We start from the raw sequence: 10,339 nt of genomic DNA on the forward strand, positions 1-10,339 counted from the left end.
CAGGGGCCCAAGGACCCAGGGCATGCTCCCCTGCTTTCAAAGGCCATAAGCAGGGAATTGGATTGCAAGTGGAGCAACTGGAACACAAACCAGCACCCATTTAGGCGGGGTGTTGGCCTTACAAGTGAAGGATTAGCCTGATAAACCATGGTATTGGCCTTAAGATGGATTTATTTGAAAGTCAGAATTATACAGATATTTTATATCCTCTGTTTCCCCCCTAGTATAGCTGAAACAGCCAGGACTGGGCCAGGCCAAAGGCAGGAGCCACTTCTAGATCTCCCGCATGGGCAACAAGCTCAGAAACTTGGCAGTCTGCTTTTTCGACGCCGTCAGAAAGGAGTGAGACTGGAAGTGGAGCCGGCATTGCGTAGCTCTGTGCCCCACGCCACAACGCCAGATGCCGGCATTGCGTAGCTCTGTGCCCCACGCCACAACGCCAGATGCCGGCATTGCGTAGCTCTGTGCACCACGCCACAACGCCAGATGCCGGCATTGCGTAGCTCTGTGCCCCACGCCACAACGCCAGATGCCGGCATTGCGTAGCTCTGTGCACCACGCCACAACGCCATTCACAAGATAGGAATCTTAAATTTTTATTGAAAAGGCAGATTTACGGTAGGAGACAGAAAGATCTTCCGTCTGCTGGTTCACTCCTCAAATAACCGCAACAGTCAGAGCTGAGTCTATTCGAAGCCAGGAGCCAGGAGCTTCTTCCAGGTCTCTTAAGTGGGTGCAGGATCCCAAGGCTTTTAGGCTATCCTCCATTACTTTGCCAGCTCACAATCAGGGAACTGGATGGGAAGTGGAGCAGCTGGGATATGAATGAGTGGGATATGAGATCCTGGTGTTTGCAAGGCAAAGATTTAGCCACTGAGCCATTGAGCTGGGCACCAGAATAACTTTTTAAAAACTTGTTAAGGGGTGAGCATTTGGCCCAATAGTTGAGATGCCACTTGGAAAACTCACATTCTATATTAGAGAGTCTTAGCTAGAACCCCACTTTAAAAAAAAAGATTTATTCATTTATTTATTTATTTATTGGAAAGTCAGACATACAGAGAGGAGGAGAGACAGAGAGGAAAGATCCTCCATCCAATGATTCACTCCCCAAGTGAGCGCAAGAGCCGGCACCGTGCCCATCCGGAGCCAGGAGCCAGGAACTTCCTCCATGTCACCCACCAGCGTCTCCCACACGGGTACAGGGTCCCAAAGCCCCAGGCTGTCCTCAACCGCTCTCACAAGCAGGGATCCAGATGGGAAGCGGGGCTTCCCGGATCAGAACCGGTGCCCACATGGGATCCCGGGTGTGAGAAATGAGGACTCTAACCACTACGCTACCGTGCCGGGCCCTAGAGCCCCACTTTGATCTGTCTTTTTTCCCCCAGAGATTAGTTCCTCTTTATTTTAATTCATAGCTAAGCGATGAGATGAGATTCTTTTTTAAGTATATATATATATATATGCACATATAAAATATATATATATATATTTTTTAATTGGGAAGTCTGATTTACAGAGAGGAGGAAAGACAAAAACATCTTCTATCATGGCACACTCCCCAAATGGCACTCGGAGCTGAGTCTATCTAAAGCCAGGAGCCAAGAGCTTCTTCCAGGTCTCCCAAGTGGTTGCAGTGTCCCAAGGACTTGAACCACGCTCTACTGCTTTTCCAGGCCAGTAACAAGGAGCTGGAAGGGAAGTGGAGCAGCCTGGACATGAACCGGGACACATATGAGATTCTGGTGCATGCAAGGCGAGGGCTTTAGCTACTGGGCTACCTACTGGGTCCCAGATGAGTGGTTCCCCTCCTTTTCTCTTCCCGTTCCACTCTGCTCTCATCCAGCCACTTGCTAAGGCGTACTCTGGGAAGCAGTATGCGATGGCCCTGGGAAATGACCACGTGGGAAATAGGAATGGAGTTCAGGCACTTGCCTCATCTTGAGCCAGATCTTACTGTTGTATTTGAGGAATGAATTAGGTGGTGAAACATTTCTGTTTGTCAGCATGTCCTCATATCTGTGCCTTTCAAATGCATTTTTTTAAGTGAAGAAAAAGTCAGGGCCGGTGTTGTGACACCACAGGTTAAGCTGCTGTCTGCATACCAGCATAAGATGTGAGCACTGGTTCAAGGCAGACTGCTCTACTTCTTGTCTGACTCCCTGCTAATGTACCTAGGAAGGCTGTAGAACACGGCCTGGATGTTTGAGTCCCTGCCATCCACCTAGGACTTCCAGATATAGTTCCAGCCTACTGGTTACAGCCCTTTGAGGAGTGAAATAGTAGATAAGGAGCTCTCTCTCCTCTCTCTCTCTCTGTAATTCTGCCTTTCAAGTAATAAATAAATCTAGGGCCTGGCGGCGTGGCCTAGCGGCTAAAGTCCTCACCTTGAAAGCCCCGGGATCCCATATGGGCGCTGCTTCTAATCCCGGCAGCTCCACTTCCCATCCAGCTCCCTGCTTGTGGCCTGGGAAAGCAGTCGAGGATGGCCCAAAGCCTTGGGACCCTGCACCTGCGTGGGAGACCTGGAGGAGGTTCCTGGTTCCTGGCATCGGATCGGCGCACATTGGCCCGTTGTGGCTCACTTGGGGAGTGAAACATCAGATGGAAGATCTTCCTCTCTGTCTCTCCTCCTCTCTGTATATCCGGCTTTCTAATAATAATAATAAATCTTAAAAATAAATAAATAAATAAATAAATCTATATAAAAAACAAAAGTGAGGTGGGAATGTCAGTAATGTGTGATTGGTACTCTGCCAGTTTTTTGTTTGTTTCTCCTCGTTTCTTTTCTCCTTTTACCTGCCCTGCCTCCATCTTCCCTTTCTCCCCATTTCTCCCGCAGCCTTTGGGTTGCATCATAATAATGATGGTAAGCAGGTGGCAGTTTGGGTCGGTAGACTATATGGGGACCAAGCAGCATTTGTATGACTCAGGTGCTACACTTGCCCCTAGAAGCCATGACAGAGTTGTCAATGCCCTGTGGCATGCCAATGGCATGGCAGGCTGATTCTTGTGGATTCTGAGTCTGGTGTGGCGTAGCAAGAATGAGTGACGTAGGATAGGCATTGTGGTCCAGTTGACTAAGCAGCTGCCAGCAATGCCAGCATCTCATATTGGGGCATCTTATTCTCACAACGAAACACAGGGGGTTGGGTATTCTTATTATATATGGCTCACGCATGAGGACTCCCAGGTCCCAAGCTAAAAGAAACGTGCTCCACATCACGGAGCCAGCATAGGGCCACGTCCCAACTCACACCCAGGCATTTGACCTCATAGTCCACACAGACATTGCAGCCGCTGTCCTCTGCCGACTCACTGGGTCAGAAGTTGAATGTAGAGTGAGTCCACCAACAACTAAGTTCGTAAGTCTTCGGAAGGCTCTTCTTTCTTCTCCTCACACTTCTATCCACCACTGTGACATTTAATGAATAAATCTGCCCACAATTCAGGAAGCATAAAGGCATGCATGAAGCAGAAGTATAACTGAAAAGCAGAAAGTGTCTACTAGAGTAAAGAAGTCTTCATCGAGGGCCACGAGCCTGAGGACCAGAAGTGTCCATAGCCGCACCTGCAGAGTTCCTGCTCCTCTAAAGGGAGGGAACTCCGGTAAACAGGCAGGAGAAACAAACACGGAGGACACGGAGACAAGCCACAGTTAATTACATCCTTAGGGGCCTAAATTCAGGAATGATGACAAAAACTCCCTCTGCTTGAGCAAAGTGACCAAGGAGGAGAGTCTGTGAAAAGAAATAGCAGGAAGGAATTGAGTTGTGTGGTGGGATTTGGAAGATACAGTATGGTTGTCAGAACAGATAAACCCTAAAATCAAATCATGTTAACCAACTCAGGCCAGGGAAGATATTGTCATGGTCACAGGTTAGCTTCCTATTTAATAGGATCAATGTTTAGAGACCATCTTTCCAATAATGATATTAATGATATTAAAGAGTCATTGGCTATCTCTCTCCCTCTGCACATCTGCCTTTCTTAAAAAAAGCTTAAAAGGTTATTGATTTTTTTTTCTTTTTTATTATTGTATTGTTGTTGACAATCTTTACATAGTTAATTACAGTTAAAGGAAAAAGAAAAAAAAAAAGAAAAAAGGAAAAAAAAGGTTCAGGGGGATAGGAAAGTGGGCAATGCCATTATGTCCATATTGTTTCCATCCTGCATCTGAGGTAAAGGGGGACATTGAGGGAGAAGCCCCACCCGGTTTCCCGCCCACCCCAAGTCCCGGATGTGGGGCATGCTCCGAGATATGTGCCCAAAAAGGTTATTGATTTTTAAAAACTTATTAATTAAAAAGAAATTTTTGCATTGGAAAGTCAGGCTTACAGAGAGAAGAAGACAGAGAGGAAGATCTTCCATCTGTTGATTCACTTCCCAAGTGGCTGCAATGGCCGGAGCTGTGCTGATTCAAAGCCAGAAGCCAGGAGCTTCTTCTAGGTCTCCCACGTGGGTGCAGGGTCCCAAGGCTTTGGGCTGTCCTTGACTGCTTGCCCAGGCCACAAACAGGGAGCTGGATGGGAAGTAGGGCTGCCGGGATATGAACTGTCACCCATATGGGATCCCGGGGCTTTCAAGATGAGGACCTTAGCCACTAGGCTACTGTGCCAGGCCCAAAAACTTTCTAATTTTTTTTAAAGATGTATTTATTTTTATTGGAAAGGCAAATTTACAGAGAGAAGGAGAAACAGAAAGAAAGATCCTCCATCCACTGGCTCACTCCCCAAGTGGTTACAACAGCTGGAACTGGATGATTCCAAGCCAAGAGCAGGAGCTTCTTCCGGGTCTCCCAAGTGGGTGTGGGGATCCAAGGATTTGAGCCACTCTCCATCACTTTCCCAGGCCATAAGCAAGGAGCAGGATCAGAGGTGGAGCAGCTGGGACTTGAACCGGTGTCCAAATGGGATGCCAACGCTGCCTTAAGAGGATTAGCCTGTGACACCACCATGCTGGCCCAAACATTTTTAATGTTTTTAAAGATTTATTTATTGATTTGAAAGGAAGAATAACAAGGAGATAGGGAGAGAGAGAAACAAATGGAGAAGAGAGATCTTCCATCTACCAGTTCACGCTCTAAAAGCTGTCAACAGTCAGGGCTGGATCAGGCTGAAGCTGCGAGCTTGGAACTCCATCCACAGCTCCAATATTGGTGGTAGAGCACCAAGTACTTGGGCCACAATCCGCTGCCTCCCAGCTGCATTATCAGGAATCTGCTTTGGAAACAGAAGACTCTGATGCTCCGACATGGGATGCTTGAGTGTCCTGAGTGATGGGTTAGTCCCCTGAGCCACAACCCCAACCGCAACACCTGACATTTATTTTTATTTATTTTTAATTTTTTTTCTTTAACACCTGACATTTCAAAGATTTTAGGTCTGGCATAGTGGGGTAACAGATGAAGTTCCTGCCTACAACACTGACATCCCATATGGGTGCCAGTTTAAGCCCTGGGTGCTCAAGTTCTGGTCCAGTTCCCTGATAATGCACCTTAGAAAGCAGTGAGACATGGTCCAAGTGTTTGGGCCTCTGCATGCATGTGGGGGCTCCAGGGAGTGCTTCTGACCTCTAGCCTTGGTCTGGCCCAGCCCTGGACAGTGCAGCCATTTGGAGAGTGAACCAGCATATGGAAGATTTTCTCTTGACTCTCCCTCTCTGTGACTCTGTCTTTCAAACAAATAAAATAGTAACTATATAGAAAATTAAATAGGGCCCAGTGCAATGACTTCATTGACTAATCCTCCCTCTCCAAGCACTGGATCCCTTATGGACACCAGTTCATATCCTGGTTGTTCCACTTCCCACCTAGCTCCCTCCTTATGAACTGGGAAAGCAGTAGGGGATGGCTCAAGTCCTTGGGCTCCTGCATCTATGTGGGAGGCCCTGAGGAGGTTCCTGGTTCTTGGATTTGGATTGACTCAGCTTCAGCCGTTTTGACCATTTGGAGAGTGAACTAGTGGGTGGGAGATCTTTTGTTCTCTGTATCTTCTCCTCTCTCTCGTTTTTAAAAGATTTATTTTATTTTTATTGGAAAGGCGGATATACAGAGAAGAGGAGAGACAGAGAGGAAGATCTTCCGTCTGATGGTTCACTCCCCGAGAGGTCACAACAGCTGAAACTGCGCTGATCCGAAGCCAGGAGCCAGGAGCTTCCTCTGGGTCTCCCACGCGAGTGCAGTGTCCCAAAGCTTTGGGCCGTCCTCAACTGCTTTCCCAGGCCACAAGCAGGGAGCTGGATGGGAAGTGGGGCCGCTGGGATTAGAACTGGAGCCCATATGGGATCCCGGCGCGTGCAAGGTGAGGAGTAACCACTGTGCTATCGCACCAGGCCCTGTCTTTGTTTTTTAAAATAAAAATGAAGTTTTTTAAAAAAGGGATGATAATAATGGACTAGAAATTCCATGCTAATCTCCAACGGGGTGAAAGAAACTCGGGTACTTTGGCCCTTATCTGCTGCCTCCAAGACACGCTTGTAAGAAGTTGGCATTGAAGCACAGACAGGCCCAGAGTCAAGCCACCACACAGATGTGGGATGCAGGCATCCTAAGGTGTGACTTAAGCCACTGGGCCACAACTTCCCCACCACTAGATATGCGCTTTCCATGGATGCTTTTAGCAAGTAGGATCAAGATTTGGAGACATTTCTTTCAAGAACGGTAACAGGAGTTGAAACATGGCTGTGCCAGAATGACCGCGAACGCACAGCACAGGTGGGAGTGTCTGGTCCTTGGAACTTCAGGGACTTCACTTGATGACTCACTGGGGTCAATAATGTAAAAAGGCCTGCATGAAGTAGTTTAACACCCGTGCCAACAGCATGGCATAGAGGGTAAAACCACCACCTGTGACTCCAGCATCCCTCCCATATGGGCACCGGTTCAAGTCCTGGGTGCTCCCTTCCAATTCAGCACTGTGCTAACCGCCTCAGAAAACCAGCAGTCGCTGGCCCAAGTGCCTGGAGGACATTCTTGCCTCCTGACTTGCTCAAGGTCCAGCCCTAGGCACTGCGACCATACAGGGAGTGAATCAGCAGATGGAAGATGTGTTTGTCTCTGGCCTTCCCTCTCTAATTTTTTTCAAATGAATAAATTTTTTTTAAAGAAATGATTAAATGATTTTTAAAGGGCTTTTTTTTCCTTGTCTTTTTTTTCTCTTTTTTAGGGACTAAATGGCTGTCATCATTGCTTGCAGAAGTGTCTTGAACTTGACGGAGCTTATGCTGAGAAATGAGGTATATATTTAAAAATTTTAGCCTTTAATTCTGTTTTTCCACAAACCTTTGAAGTCCCCTTCTATACACAGACACAAGTGATTCATACACATGTTTAAAGATTCTGCATAGCAATCCTATGAGGTATATGGCATCATTATTTTGATTTTATAAAATGGGTGAGTTGTCTTACGTCACTCCGCTGGTAAATGCTGATGTGAATATGCCTGATTCAGAGCCCGGCCTCTTACCCACCGTGCTACCTTTCTGATTTCATTTCATGCAGGCAAGTGTCCGAAGTTTCTCATTAAATATCTACATTACTAATCTGCAGTGTATTTTATTTTCTAAGCATCTCTTGAACAGGTTCACATTTCTCCTTCTTGACTGTCACTAGTCCCAGACACCGCCACCTCTCATCAGGGCGATGCAAGAGCCCTTGTCACTGCCACTGCTCTTTGCCTTCCTTGTCCTGCACCATGTTCGTGAAACACACACAGTCCTGGCCTTAACTGGAACCCTCCATGGACTTCCCGTGTGCCACAGCGGTTCAATGGCTGCCCTGCCATGGGACTGTAAGCTTTAGGAAGGAGGTGACTGTGTCTTACTCCAATGTTCTCCATCTCCAGCACTGGGGACACAGTAAAAGCTAAAGCAACTTTTGTTGAATGAATGCAATCTAAAGGACCCATATTGAGAGGCATCTTGAGGTTGGAGTTGAGGATTCAGTGGATTGAGTTGCCTCGTGCCGTGCTGGCATCCCTGGTTACAGCACCTGTTCTGGCTGCTCCACTTCCTGTTCAGTGTCTTGCTGATATGCCTGAGAGAAGGCAGAAGATGGCTCAGGTATTGGCGCACCTGCTGCCCTGGCTTCGGCCTGGCCAGATCTGGCTATTGTGGGCACTTGAGTAGTGAACCCGTAGATGGAATCACTCTCTCTTTCCCGTTCTCTCTGCAGCTCTATCTTTAAAATATACACGTTATATATACTATAATGCTAAATATCTACCACACATTAAATATTATACATAAACATACCACACATTGTATGTTATATAAAAAGATAGAGGAGATTAAGTATTTTATATGTTAAGGATTTGATTTTTTTTTTTTGAAAGCTAGAGCTATAGAGAGGGACAGAGAGAGATCTTCCAGCTGCTGATTCATTCTCTAGTTGGCAGCAATGGTCAGCACTGGGCCAGGCTGAGGCCAGGAGCCAGGAGCCTCATGCCAGTCTCTCACACGGGTAGTAGGGGTCCAAAAACTTGGGTCATCCTCTGCTGTTTTTGCCAGGCCATTAACAGGAAGCAAGTTGTCCCCCACCAAAAGTGGAGCAACCAGAACACAAACTGGTGCCCATATGGGAAGCTAGCACGACAGGCTGCAACTTTACTTGCTGTGCCACAATGCTGGCCCCTAACAAATTTTTTAAAGAGAAATACTAGCCATTTTAATAAAAAAAATTTTTTAATTGAAAGTATGGCAGATTTTTCATAATTTACAATGACATAATTGCTTTCTGCTTTAATGTCACATTCCTGTGAGACTATAAGCATCATGCAGGCAGGGACTATGTCTTTTATGACTCTATCTTAGCTCTTTGTCAGGTTCATGGACGGTGTCCAATAAGTATTTCCTGAATGAGTAATTTGGATTACTGATGTAGATTTCAAGGTAATGAGTCAAACATGACAAATAGTCCTGCTTAGAGCAGAATTTAACAGGAATGTAGGTCCACAGTAGTGAGAGCTGGGCAGGATGAAGACTCAACCTGATTTGCAAGCCTGAAGCTTGCAATGGGGGAGGATTAGCCAGTTGAGCCACCATGCTAGACTCTGAAGCTAAATTTTGAGAGGGAATTTTTCTAAGGGGTTGGCAGGAAGTGGGATCTTCAGGGAATACTTTAAAAGATTTGTGTGACGAGGGACAGTGCCATGGCTTAGTATGCTAAGACTGCCTGCATCACAGGGATCCAATATGGGCACTGGTTGAAACTTCTCAGCTGTTCCACTTCCTGTCTAGCTCCCTGCTTGTGGATTGGTAAAGCAGCAGATTATGCTTTACACACTCTGCTTGCATCCACGGGGGAGATCTGGAAAAATTTACTAGATTGGGATCAAGTCAGCTCTGGCTGTTGTGACTATTTGAGCAGTGAACAAGCAGATGGAAGTTATCTGTCTCCCCTCTTTGCAACTTTGCCTTTCAGGAAAAAAAACGAAATGAAATGAAACAAAATGAAACGAAACGAAACGAAAGCAAAACAAAACCAACCAGCAAACACACTTTGGTTTTTACCTAAAGGAAGCGAGTGTGGAAAGTGAACACGAGTAGTTGTGTGTTAAAAGATCCCAGAGACCAGGGTCTAACGTGATGGCTCAGCTAATCCTTTCATTTCAAGGACCACCAGGATCCCATATTGGACACTGGTTCGTATCCCAGCTGCTCCACTTCTCATCCAGCTCCCTGCTTGTACCTGGGAAAGCACTGAAGAACAGTCCAAAGCCTTGGGACCCTGCACCCACATGGGAGACCAGGAAGAAGCTCCTGGATGCTGGCTTTGGATCTCCCTTCTCTGATGGTTGCGGCCACTTGGGAAGTGAACCAGCAGACAGATCTTTCTGTCTCTCCTTCGCTGTGTAAATCTCTTTGAAACAAATAAACAAACAACAAAAACAACAAAAAATAAATCTTTAAAAAGGAAAGAAATGCCTGGCATGGTAGCCTAATGGCTAAAGTCCTTGCAGGACATGCGCCTGGATGCCATATGGGCGCCGGTTCTAATCCCGGCAGCTCCACTTCCCATCCAGCTCCCTGCTTGTGGCCTGGGACGGCAGTCGAGGACGGCCCAAAGTCTTGGGACCCTGCACCCGTGTGGGAGACCCAGAAGAGGCTTCTGGCCCCTGGCTTAGGATTGGCTCACTTCTGGACATTGCGGCCACTTGGGAAATGAATGAATAGGCGGAAGATCTTCCTCTCTGTCTCTCCTCCTCTCTGTTTATCTGACTTTCCAATGAAAAAATAAATAAAACAAATCTTAAAAAAAAAAAAAAAGATCCCAGAGTCCAAGAGAACCACCTGTACTTCATTGTTGTGTAAGGTTTTTTGTTAACTTCTTCGCTTCCAT

This window comes from Ochotona princeps, chromosome 19 (genome assembly GCF_030435755.1).
Source record: "Ochotona princeps isolate mOchPri1 chromosome 19, mOchPri1.hap1, whole genome shotgun sequence".
In the NCBI taxonomy this organism is placed as follows: Eukaryota; Metazoa; Chordata; class Mammalia; order Lagomorpha; family Ochotonidae; genus Ochotona; species Ochotona princeps.